At 40.5% G+C, this 12,172-nt stretch overlaps 1 pseudogene; it reads right to left on the minus strand.

The window, feature by feature from the left end:
• Positions 1–6,371: 6,371 nt before the first annotated feature.
• LOC122198431 lies at positions 6,372–9,762 on the minus strand (annotated as a pseudogene).
• Between the last annotated feature and the right edge of the window lie 2,410 nt (positions 9,763–12,172).

Raw genomic sequence — 12,172 nt, forward strand, 5'->3', positions numbered from 1 at the left:
GCAATACTCAGAACTGAATTAGATACTGTCTGCCAAATGCAGTTAACAAATGAGATGCCTTCTTTTAAAACAGCCTGGTATGTCAACCGTTTGTCACTATTGTGTAAACCCTGCTGAACTACGTTTTCCATTCCCTTTGTCGTATGGTAGGGCGGACCACAGGGGAGGTACTTGGGAGACTTGGAAGCAGAGGGGAAGCAACAGCTGTTTCCAAGCTCACACATGTCGTTTCCAGCTGCTGAATCACCTCCTTGGGGTGAAGTAGCAGCTGGGTCTGCCAAGCGCCCTAGTTTGCCCTGGATCCAAGTGATTTCTTTTATTCCTCATTCAGGTGTATTTGTTACCTCTGTGAACAGAGGACCCTGGAAATCTTGCAGAATACCTTTGTCAACAAGGTCCAAGGCAAAGAAACTAACATGGTTTCAGTCTGTCCTCTTGGGGTTCAGTCTTGTGCCTCTGGCTTCCAATTTCCCCTTGGTCTCCTCCAGTTTCCAGCTACCTTCCCTTCCTGACTGCCTTCCTAGCAGACTTTATGCATCAGCATGAGAAGCAGCAACAACCACATCACCAGGGGTGCTCAACCAGCTCCCACAGTTGCCCAATTCTCTGGAGCAAATTATATATATTTTTCTCCTAGTGATTCTGGTTTCCTAGTTGAATGGATACAATTAGAGTAAGTTTTTGTTATTTTCAAATTTAATTTTGAAATAATCCACACACACGCACACACTGATGTACCCCATTTGTGAAGCAAGACATTTCTGATACACCTGATGCTGGTTGCCCTTTGCCAACACCAGTTGCTGGTGCAACTGCCATCATTGTTGCATTTGTATTTCTCCACCTGTCCCCTCTTTCTTAGGTAACCACTATTCTGGATTTTATGCTTACCGTTCCTTTGCTTTTCTTAAAGTTCTAATGTATACATTACTTAATTTTAAGCATTTTTGAATTTTAAATAAATATTAGACAGCTGTAGGACAGCGAGGACTTGTAAAATTATCTTCTTAAATCTGTATATGTTCTGTTAAAAATATCATCCAGATAAGTGCCTCCCATCCCATACTGTATTTTTCCCTTGTTCAGTGCGATTACCTTGATTTTGGACCATCAACCTAGACTGTTGACATTAGTTTGGATCTTGCTTCAACTCTCTAGTATATTAAATCTCCCATCTGCTGTGTTGCTTTCCCTCAAGCCTTGCTGAGAATATTTTCTACGTTTCCATTCAAATGATAAAAATATTAAGAGGAGAGGTTCGAGAACAGGGCACAGACACATGGTACTTTTGCTTCACCTTGGTATGGCCTTCAGTTCAGTTTATATGTTGCTTTGCTGCATTAGCAAAGTGTTCTTAGCATCATTCTTATCATACCTGCTGTAACTGTTTATTTACTTATCACTCTCAATAGCTAGACAGTAATATCCTTGGTGAAGGGACAAAGCCTAATTCCATTTTGTATTTTCTGTGCAATCACAACTCTTAGTACTAAATAGGCACTCAGTCATTAAATTATCTACTGAATGTACCAGTTTCATCTAGAAGGATAAATAGGAATTCAAGAGCTGAATAAGGTGGGAAAGGGTGTTTTAGACAGTGGGAGCAATTAAGGGGCAGGGTAAATTGAACAAAATTAGGGACAAGCGTGGTACTATTGAATTTCCTTTAGGGAATTCATATTATAGGAACCTAAGTAGGCAAATAAGTCAATGGTCAGACTATGCTTTCAGCTAAACCATCTTAATAACATACTACAGGAAAATGATAGTGGGGACCACTATTGGTATAATTTTTAAATGAACTGGATAAACCATCATGTTTTTCACTTGAAAAAGAATCTCAGAACTATTTGAATATTTGCTTTTGTAAGGATTTTTTGACACTAATTTATCTTTATTATTTCTTTCCTTTTCTATATTGCACCTCTGGTTTTCGTTTTTGTAATATGCTTGAAGGGAAGAAGAGGGAGAGAGGGAGGAAGGAAGGATGGGAAAGGAGGAGAGGGATGGACAGAAGGAAAAGATTTATAGGTGTTGCTTCCAAAGATTCTGATTCAGTAGACTGAATTGGATGCTACTATAAAACTGCATTTTGAGACATTTCCAGAACTGATGGTGATGTGCACCTAGGTTTGAGAGCCATCATCTGAGGGATGTGGTCATGTGTTGATAAACAAATGAACACACAACCACAAAAAAATCATCTATGAGTCCAGTGTAAGCTACTGATCTACTAATAGAACATGAGTGACACCTCCAGTTGGAATTGCATCAGCAAATGTCTTTTCTGGTTCTGGATCTGGATCACATTTTACTGCTGTCTCCTTCCATCACCTGTAAATCAAACACCAGCAAATTTTCTGAGTTGACCTTTGTTCGGCAAACTGACCATTTCCTTGAAAAGATGTTGACATCTCCATTTTAGAGTTCCTCAACAGTTTTACTAAAGATTAGAAAAATTTTGAGGCATTAAGAGTTTTAAAATTATATTTCTATTGATTAATTTCTCTTCTGTATTAATTAGATTATAAATTCAATGGTACACATGAAAGAACTGTATTAACATTTTGCCTATAAGAAAAAGCAAATTGTGGAGGCTGAATAAATATGGGTGATAGTGGCAGAAAGAATGTTTCCAATGAGGGGAAAAAACCCCTCATTAGAAGCTCATCTCCATTAAACTTATTCTCACAACAAGAGTCACCTGGAATATCGTTCTAAATTATTCCATAACAAAATTTTAAAAATAGAAAAGCCTAAGAAAAATAACTACACAAAATCTGAAGTCATAAAAAATTTTCAAAGTCAATGCTGACTTGAATACAATACAGGAATGTTAAAGGAGAACATTGTACAGCCAGAGTCCTGGCTTTTAAACCAAATTAACCACAACTGATTACAGTGTTAAAATTGTACTTTCTTGCATTTGCTATATTTTTAGATGTCTTTAAATTCAGTGGTTTGAAATTGTTTTCTAGTAAAATACTTTTAAAAATCAACCAATATTACTGCTTCATTAACATACACTTTTCAAACTACAGTGCATTTTTGTTTTGCCTTTTTTTACTGTATAGTTTAATTTGAGAATGAGAGAGATTGAAATAAACTTAGGTTTGATCCTAGACTGGGAAAATTAGACTTAAATGGAGCAGCCACTGCTATTTGACAGGATTATTATGTTGCTATTTTAACAACAGTATTCAGTTCACATTCCAAAATGCTCTGGTAATGTATAAGTTGTATATATGGTTTCATATTTTACATTTTAAATATACATTAAATTTTGCTTTTTTATAAAGAATTTATACTTTCAGTCAGATATTTCTGACTTTTCCAATCACACTTTTGGGGATATAGACTTTAACTGAAAATTTGGTCATATATATGAATTTGAAATAATATATATGAATATATATATATATATAAACCTATATAGGTGTGTATAACTAGATATCTTATCTAGATATATAGATGTGTGTGCATACGTGTGTGTGAGAGCGATTAAGAATGAATTTATGTATTTTAAGGGCATCTCATATACTTCCATTCCAAGAGAGCACTAGTGTTTTGTTAACTGAGAATTTCTGAATATTCTTTTCTGCAGATATAACAAGCAAAATATTTTTAAAGTGTTTTATATAATTAATTATAACTCAAGCCAATAAAAGGTATTAAATAGAGAACAAGAAATAATACTAAAAGCTGTGTCCCCAAAGCATGAAATTATTATAATATAATGTTGATGAAATTCCCTATTAGTTGGGAATACAGAGAAAAATACCATTTTACATTTCTAGTCCATTTATGTATAACACAGAATGTAGCAGTACAGCTATCTGATAAGTATATAAATATATAAATCTGATAAATATATCTCATAAATATATATATACATATTAAAGTTAAATCGTTTAGGTTTGATAAAATTGTTTTGTGTTTATTCTCCTTGAAATTGGTATTAGATATATAAAGTATAGATCCTACCTAATAGAGAATGATCAGGATTCATATGTCACACACACACATACACACACACACACACACACACACACACACAACTGTACATATTTAGGACCGGATTCTATTTGGAACTTTGAGAAGTTCAAATTTTAGAGAAACATTTGTCTATTGCCGTCAAGTAAACAATAACACTGAGAGCAGAGATGCTAACCCAGTCAAGTCCTAATTCTACTGGAAATGTATATAAAGTCACTGGATATGTATATAAAGTATCTTCTCTTCTGCCTTTCTCTTCCTCTGTGTATATAAGATGTTACCCTTTCTTCCTGTTTATAAACCTGAGTTGATCAGAAAGGTGAAACTGAACGATGAGTGTCTAGAATTTCACTTCCCTGGGGAACAACAATATCTGATCTCACACTACTCCACTTCAAAGATAAAGGCTTTGTTGAAATAGGAAACATAGGTTGTGTGGGGTCACAGGTGGGCATAACCAGTTATTTGAAAGTACTCCAGAAAGTGCCAAATACTATTGCTTTTAAAGCCAAAATGGGACTGAGGCACCTGGCAGGCTCAGTCAGTGGAACGTGCGACCCTTGATCTTAGGGTTGTGAGTTCGATCCCCACGTTGGGTGGACAAATTACTTAAAAAAATAAAATCTTTAAGTGGGCAAAAAGACATGATAGACACTTCTCCAAAGAAGACATCCAGATGGCCAACCGACACATGAAAAAATGCTCAACATCACTCATCATCAGGGAAATACAAATCAAAACCACAATGAGATACCACCTCACACCTGTCAGAATGGCTAACATTAACAACTCAGGCAACAACAGATGTTGGCAAGGATGCGGAGAAAGAGGATCTCTTTTGCACCGCTGGTGGGGATGCAAGCGGGTGCAGCCACTCTGGAAAACAGTATGGAGGTTTCTCAAAAAACTAAAAATAGAACTACCCTACGACCCAGCAATTGCACTACTAGGCATTTATCCACGGGATACAGGTGTGCTGTTCTGAAGAGACACATGCACCCCCATGTTTATAGCAGCACTATCAACAAGAGCCAAAGTATGCAAAGAGCCCAAATGTCCATCAATGGATGAATGGATAAAGAAGATGTGGTATATTTGTACAATGGAGTATTACTCGGCAATCAAAAAGAAAAAATCTTGCCATTTGCAGCTACCTGGATGGAACTGGACGGTATTATGCTAAGTGAAATTAGTCAGTCAGAGAAAGACAAAAATCATATGACCTCACTCATATGAGGACTTTAAGATACAAAACAGATGAACATAAGGGAAGGGAAGCAAAAATAATATAAAAACAGGGAGGGGGGCAAAACATAAGAGACTCTTAAATATGGAGAACAAACAGATGGCTACTAGAGGGGTTGTGGGAGGAGGGATGGGCTAAATTGATAAGGGGCATTAGGGGGCATTAAGGCTAAGGGGTATCTACTCCTGAAATCATTGTTGCACTATATGCTAACTAATTTGGATGTAAATTTTAAAAATTAAAATTAAAAAACTTAAAATAAATAGATAAATAATAAATAATAAATATGTTTAGCCCTAGAAATATATAAATAAATAAATAAAAATTTTAGAGAAAGAGAAAGAAAGAAAGAAAGAAAGAAAGAAAGAAAGGGAAAATGAGATGTGGCTAATTAAAAAGATTTTTGCTGTATATTCATTGAGCTATTTCTGATAATATTCTAAAGTAAAATGCTTGCTTAACTTTAAATATAAGACATTATCTTAATAGTTTCTAAAGTTTGATTGTTATATAATCCTTATTGCAAACAAAATATTTTGTAAAGACATGACAGTATTTTATAGGTAGTAATTATATTCTGTCATTTCAGTGAGTCTGCATCTGAGTTAAATGCTCTTACATTTGCATCTAATCTGGTATTGAACAATATAAATGGTGTAATTCTTTCGAATAATTACAACTTTTTTCTTCTACTTAGAACAACATTAGATACCAAGTAGAAAAGACAGAAGTCAAGAGAGAGACCACAGAAGAAAGGTAACAACTTTATGGTTTAGTATTTGTAACGGGACTTGCTTTTTGAACAGAGGCCCCACGTTTACATTCTGCACTGGGTCCTGCAAAATGCGGAGGTATCTCCGCGCAGCTTATTGAGGCCCGGGAGAGGATACCACCAGGGGACAGAGGTCAGCGACGCTCTTTCAGGTGCTGCGGCAGGTGGACTTCCTACCTGACTCCACCATTGTGGCAAACCTCTCCAGACTCTCTTTGCCAGCTTGTGGGGACCAACGGGCTCAGACTCCCACCATTGCTCTACCCTGCCCTGCTTATTTGCTTGTCTGGCTGTCCGGAGACAGGTCTGGGGCTCGGACTACTCACCCACAGGCCAAGCCTCTCGTCACCCGAAGGCTTACATGTGCTAGGGAGGACCAGGGCCCCGGGGGTGGGCAAGCAGCTTCTTCCCTGAGTCACTAGGGCCTCAGTGCTACCTTCCCCCGCCCACCAGGAGTGACATGGCGCCCTCCAGGTGGCCTGTGGCTGCCATTGCCGCTGCTGCCTGCCGGTGAGGAAGCCCGTGTGCTCCAGCTGCTGTGTCTGCAGAGAGGGGATGGAGGACTTGGGCAGCCATAGGGGGCTTTCGGCACCCTGGGCTGTCCCCTCTCCCGCCCAAGGAGTGAGGGCTGGATCCCCACCTGCAGCTTTGCTCCTCCGGGTCTGCCCACAGTGGGGCCCAGGCCGGGCCCACCTCGGAGGAGCCCTCCCAGGTCTGCTGCACTGTCTCCAGGCCTGGCGGGGGCTCGGCTGAGCCTTCACTGTTGGGCCTGAGGCTAGGGGAGGCCATGTAAAGAGGTCCAGGGGCTGGAGGCCTCCCTCCACTGGGGTGGGTGACGGGCAGCGCCGCCAGGCCACCCGAGGTAAGAAGGAGTCTAAAGGCACCCTGCCCGGGCCCTGCACAAGATGCTCTCTGCAGTGCTTGCAGCCACAGCTCAGAGAGCTTCAGCCACAGGAAAGCGCTGTCTGCATAGACCAGGCCAACAAGGAAGCCACAGAAGAGCTGCAGGAAGGGGGGCTTGTTGTTGAGCATGTAGCCATGGCAGCAGCCACTGTGGCTGTCTAGAGTAGTAACCCTGCCCCGCCCAGCGTGACCAGCTGGACAGGCATATGGCCGTGGCCACCAGCTGCACTGGGTACCCTGAGGCCTGCCTGCAGCACACCCATTAGGCTAGCAGCCAGAGGGAGCAGGGCAGAGGCGTGCAGGGACCGCAGCCGCCCAGGGAGCGCTCCCTCCACCAGCTCAGAGTGGGTGGGACAGCAGGCTCAGGAGCAGGCCAGATAGGGCTGTGTAGCCCAGGTCAGTAGCGGGAGCTCCTGCGGCAGCTCAGGGACCAGGGTGAGGATGGGGCCAGTCCCACAGACCACAGGCTGCTCAGCAACGCCAGGGACAGTAGAGGGGTGGGTAAGTGGGGTGCTCTGGAATGCACAGCATGGCTCAAGGTGTCAAGGGTGGTTTGGGGTCTGTGTGCTTACTGGGAAGCTGGGAGGACAGAATGAGGAAACAAGGACCAGAAAGATTCTTCTAGTGATAGAGAGTCCCAGTGTGGTTTGGACTCAGCTTTGCGACTTTAGGAAAGATACCCAAATTCCTTGGGCCTCAGTTTCCTCCTTTGCAAAGCGTAACCCCTGCCCCTGGAATGTTGGGTAGGGCCCCTGGCAGGAAGTCCAGACCCCAGCTTCTTCATGAGCTCAAAGCCCATTCTGCTTGTACTCAGGTGCTATGACCCCAGCCGGCACCTGTGCACCACCCCCTCCTAGGCCACCCTCCATTAGTCAGCCATTTTTCTAGGCTTGGGTCTCTTCCCCCAGCCCTCCCACCAGTCTCTGTGTCCAACCCACTTTTTAAAATTTATAGAAATAACAAAATACAAACATTTGTTTTAAAAGACCTTTAAGGGCACCTGGGGGGCTCAGTCAGTTGGGCATCTGACTCTTGATCCAGCTCAGGTCTTGATCTCAGGATGGTGAGTTCAAACCCTGTGTTGGGCTCTATGCTGGGCATGAAGCCTACTTAAAAAAAAAAACAAAAAAAAAAAAAAAAAAAAAAACCCAAACCTTAACAATGACAAAAACAAAACAATGCTATGAATTACATACTTAAGAAGTATTTAACTAAGATAGTGTAAAATTTACATGAAGGAAAAGTAAACATTTCCTCAGACTACATAAAATGGAGACAACCAAATAAAGAGGAATCAACATTACAAAGTTGTCAACCTTCCCTAAATCAATCAGTAAATTCAGTGCGATTTCTTTTTAAATTCTACTTTTGGGGAGCCGGGGTGGCTCAATTGGTTAAGCATCAGACTCTTAATTTTGGCTCAGGTCATGATCCCAGGTTCAAGGGATTGAGCCCGGCATCAGGCTCCATGCTGAACATGGAGCCTGCTGAGGATTCTCTCTCTCTCTCTCTCTCTCTCTCTCTCTCTCTCTCTCTCTCTCTTATTTTCTCTCTCTGCCCCTCTCCAGCTCATGCATGTATGCATAATAAATAAATAAATAAATAAATTCTACTTTTAAAAGTAACTGATCATGAGAGATTGATTCAAAAGTATTCATTAAGTACAAAAAACCTTTAGTAATTTAGGAATAAAAGAAAACTTCCTTTGTATAATTATGGGTATCTATCAAAAACCGTATTTTCAGGTATGTACAACCAGCCCAAGATTCCTCAAAAACATTTAAGATAATCTTCAAGTGGGGATGCCTGGCTGGCTCAGTCTGTACAGCATGTGATTCTTGATCTTGGGGTTGTGAGTTTGAGCCCCATTTTGGGTGTAAAGATTGCTTAAAAATAAAACCTTAAAAAAAAAAAAGAAAAAGAACCTTCAAGTGAAGCTCAAAGTCAGAAAAGTCCCATATATGTGCTCAGAGTGATTAAAATAAACTTTTAATTCCCACAATCTTAAACAAGAATAAACAATTCAACATCACCCAACACGCAAGGAGAAGATTTAATATGAAAAGAGAAACTAACAAAAATTAGCAACAAAAATTCCATTCAACAACAGATTACTATAGGATTTCTAATTAAAGTAAGAAAATAAATCACACTTTCATTGCTACTATTCAGTATGCTTTGATGAGTATATTTTTTGCAATATTTTCTCATCTTAAGAGCTCCCTTCCTGTTCCCATGTTTTCCCCTTTAATTTGATTTACTCTCTTACTTTTGAGAACTTTCTTCAGTAGCTTGCTGAGAAAAAGTATGCACGGAGGAAGATTTTTTTGAGATAGTTCATACTTTAACATACATTTCTTTTGTCCTCATATTTAATTGACATTAATTGACAGGGCCTACAACTCTAGCTTGACAACATTTCCCTGCAGAATTTTGGAGGTGTTTCTGTTCTGTTAAGAATGTTAAAGCCATTCTATTTTTTGACCAGTTCCATATCCCCTTCTATGGAACCTATAGGATTTTCTTCTTACCCACAGTGTTCTGAAATTTCACAGAGATATGCCTTGGTATTTTCCAGCTATACAGGAGGGGTGTATTTTCATTCAACCAGGAACTTAGTGGAAACCTTCAGCTTGCCATTTCCTTCAGTTTTACCCAATTTTTGAATTATTTTGCTGTCGATTGTCTCCATTTTCTCTATTATTTAGCTATTGGACCTCCTGGACTAATTATATAATACTATCTTTTTTCTCTTCTTACAGCCATCTCTTTGTCTTTCTGCTCTACTTTCTGTGAGATTTTCCTCAACTTTATGTTCCCAAACTCCTTTCGTTGCTTTTATCATGTTTTAAAATCTGATCTTTTTTCCCCTTAAATGTTCTTTTTTCATAACAGCTTGTTCTTTTTTCATAGATACAATATCATCTTTTAATCTGAGGATTTTTATTATGATATTTATGAGAATAAAAGGTAGGGCATAAGGAATGTAGTCAATGATACTATAATAGCATCCTATGATGACAGATGGTGGCTACACCTGTGACCATACCATATAGTTATAAAATCACTGTTGTATACTTGAAACTAATGTAACATTATGTGTCAACTTTAGTTAAATTAAACACTGTAAATTTTTTTCATGTTTATTTTTGACAGAGAGAGAGGGAGACAAAGCATGAGCAGAGAGGGGCATAGAGAGAGAGGAGACACAGAATCCGAAGCAGGCTCCAGGCTCTGGGCTGTCAGCAAAGAGCCTGATGCGCGGCTGAAACAACCGTGAGATCATGACCTGAGCCGAAGTTGGATGCTTGACCGACTGAGCCAGCCCAGGTGCCCCAAAATATTTTTTAAAAAGTAAATAAAAGAGGTCTTAGCATCCAGCATTCAGTGTGCGTGTGGACACCGATCTTACTATTTTCAGTAAAGTACCCACGCAGCCAGCTATATAGGAGGCAGAACCAACTTGTAAAGTTACCCTGAGTCCTAATAACAGCCCTACACGTGGTTTAATTCTCTATGGTAGTCCTCTCAAAATTAGCGAGTTTTGAACATCGGGCCTGCATCTGAGTTTTGCTCTGGGCCCCCAAAATTATGTGTCCAGTCCTGAGTACCCACACCCTCAAGTCTGCAGATCAAGACTAAAGACCAGTTTTACTCTTTTCCGTTTTCTCTGAGGCTGGGAGAGGAGCATTTGCCCAACAATGTACAATTCAGGTGGGGACCTGGAGATCTGCTTCTAAATTCAATGTTACACAATTCTCTTTACTCTGGTGCTGCTTTTCTTCCTTCGGTCCCTCACACAGCTGCTGTGTCTAAATCTCGCTTTGCACGGGCACCAAGGTCACAGCATGCTGGCAGCTGATATTTCTCTACCATGCCTGTATGTGTTGGCCACAAACTCCATCAAAAAGGCTGCTCTCTATCAACAGTGAGGTACAGTTCCTTGAATGCCAAACCTACGTTGTGTGTCTGGTGGAGGACTCTGGCACCAGCAGGCCTCCTCAGGGGTGTTGTGCTAATTAAGAGGAGGTATTGGATGGCTTGTGTCTTTCTTTCTGGTGATCACATCCATTGTAAGGTTTGCCAATAAATTCTTTTTTTTTAACGTTTTTATTTATTTTTTTTAATTTTTTTTTTAACGTTTATTTATTTTTGAGACAGAGAGAGACACACAGCATGAACGGGGGAGGGGCAGAGAGAGAGGGAAACACAGAATCGGAAGCAGGCTCCAGGCTCTGAGCCATCAGCCCAGAGCCCGACGCGGGGCTCGAACTCGCGGACCGCGAGATGTGACCTGAGCCGAAGTCAGACGCTTAACCGACTGAGCCACCCAGGCGCCCCAGGTTTTTATTTATTTTTGAGAGAGAGAGAGACACAGCATGAGCAGGGGAGAGGCAGAGAGAGAGAGAGAGAGAGAGAGAGAGAGAGGATCTGAAGCAGGCTCCAGGTTCCCAGCTATCAGCACAGAGCCCAATGCCCGGCTTGAACTCATAAACCTTGAGATCATGACCTGAGCTGAAGTCAGATGCTCAACCGACTGAGCCACCCAGGCGCCCCTGTCAATAAATTCTGTTCCTTAATCCACTAGAGTGACTTGGTAACATTTATTCTCAGCTACAGTGCACAACACAACACAGCTCCAAATTGGATGCATTTTTGCACAAAAGATCCTCAAGACAAAAAATACCATAATTGTGTAATCTATAACAATAATAGTGGTAACAACAAAAATCACTACAACAAACATCCAAATATTCTATTTTATAGTTTGCAATACTGCCAAAACTTTTATCTCAACAACATTTGACAGATGTGTACTATCCCCCTGTTTTAAAGGAAGGGAAACTGAAATTTGGAGGGGTAGTTACTTCTAAGTTCACCAAAAGATTAGGTGGTACTGCTATGACTCAAAACTACTGCCTTCAAATATCCTTTTAACCAGTGTGAATATGCAAGGCTGTCTCATCCACACATAGAGCTTTCTTTTTTCACATGCTCTCTCCATTTTTGCTGATTCTCTACACTGAGAAAAACTAAACCTTCTTCAAAGGTTCCTTACCAAACAAAACCTACATTTATCAGATAAACACTCTCCTTAGCAACCATTAATCTTCCAGGGTGAATACAAAGCTGCTTTGCATCAGAACACAAACCAGAGTTACTATTTATTGATTATGCCACATCTTCAAAAAGACCTTTATAGAGCACCTCACAGTTTGTTAAAACTAAAATAGAGCATACTTTCTCTGTAATGG

This window comes from Panthera leo, chromosome A1 (genome assembly GCF_018350215.1).
Source record: "Panthera leo isolate Ple1 chromosome A1, P.leo_Ple1_pat1.1, whole genome shotgun sequence".
In the NCBI taxonomy this organism is placed as follows: domain Eukaryota; kingdom Metazoa; phylum Chordata; class Mammalia; order Carnivora; family Felidae; genus Panthera; species Panthera leo.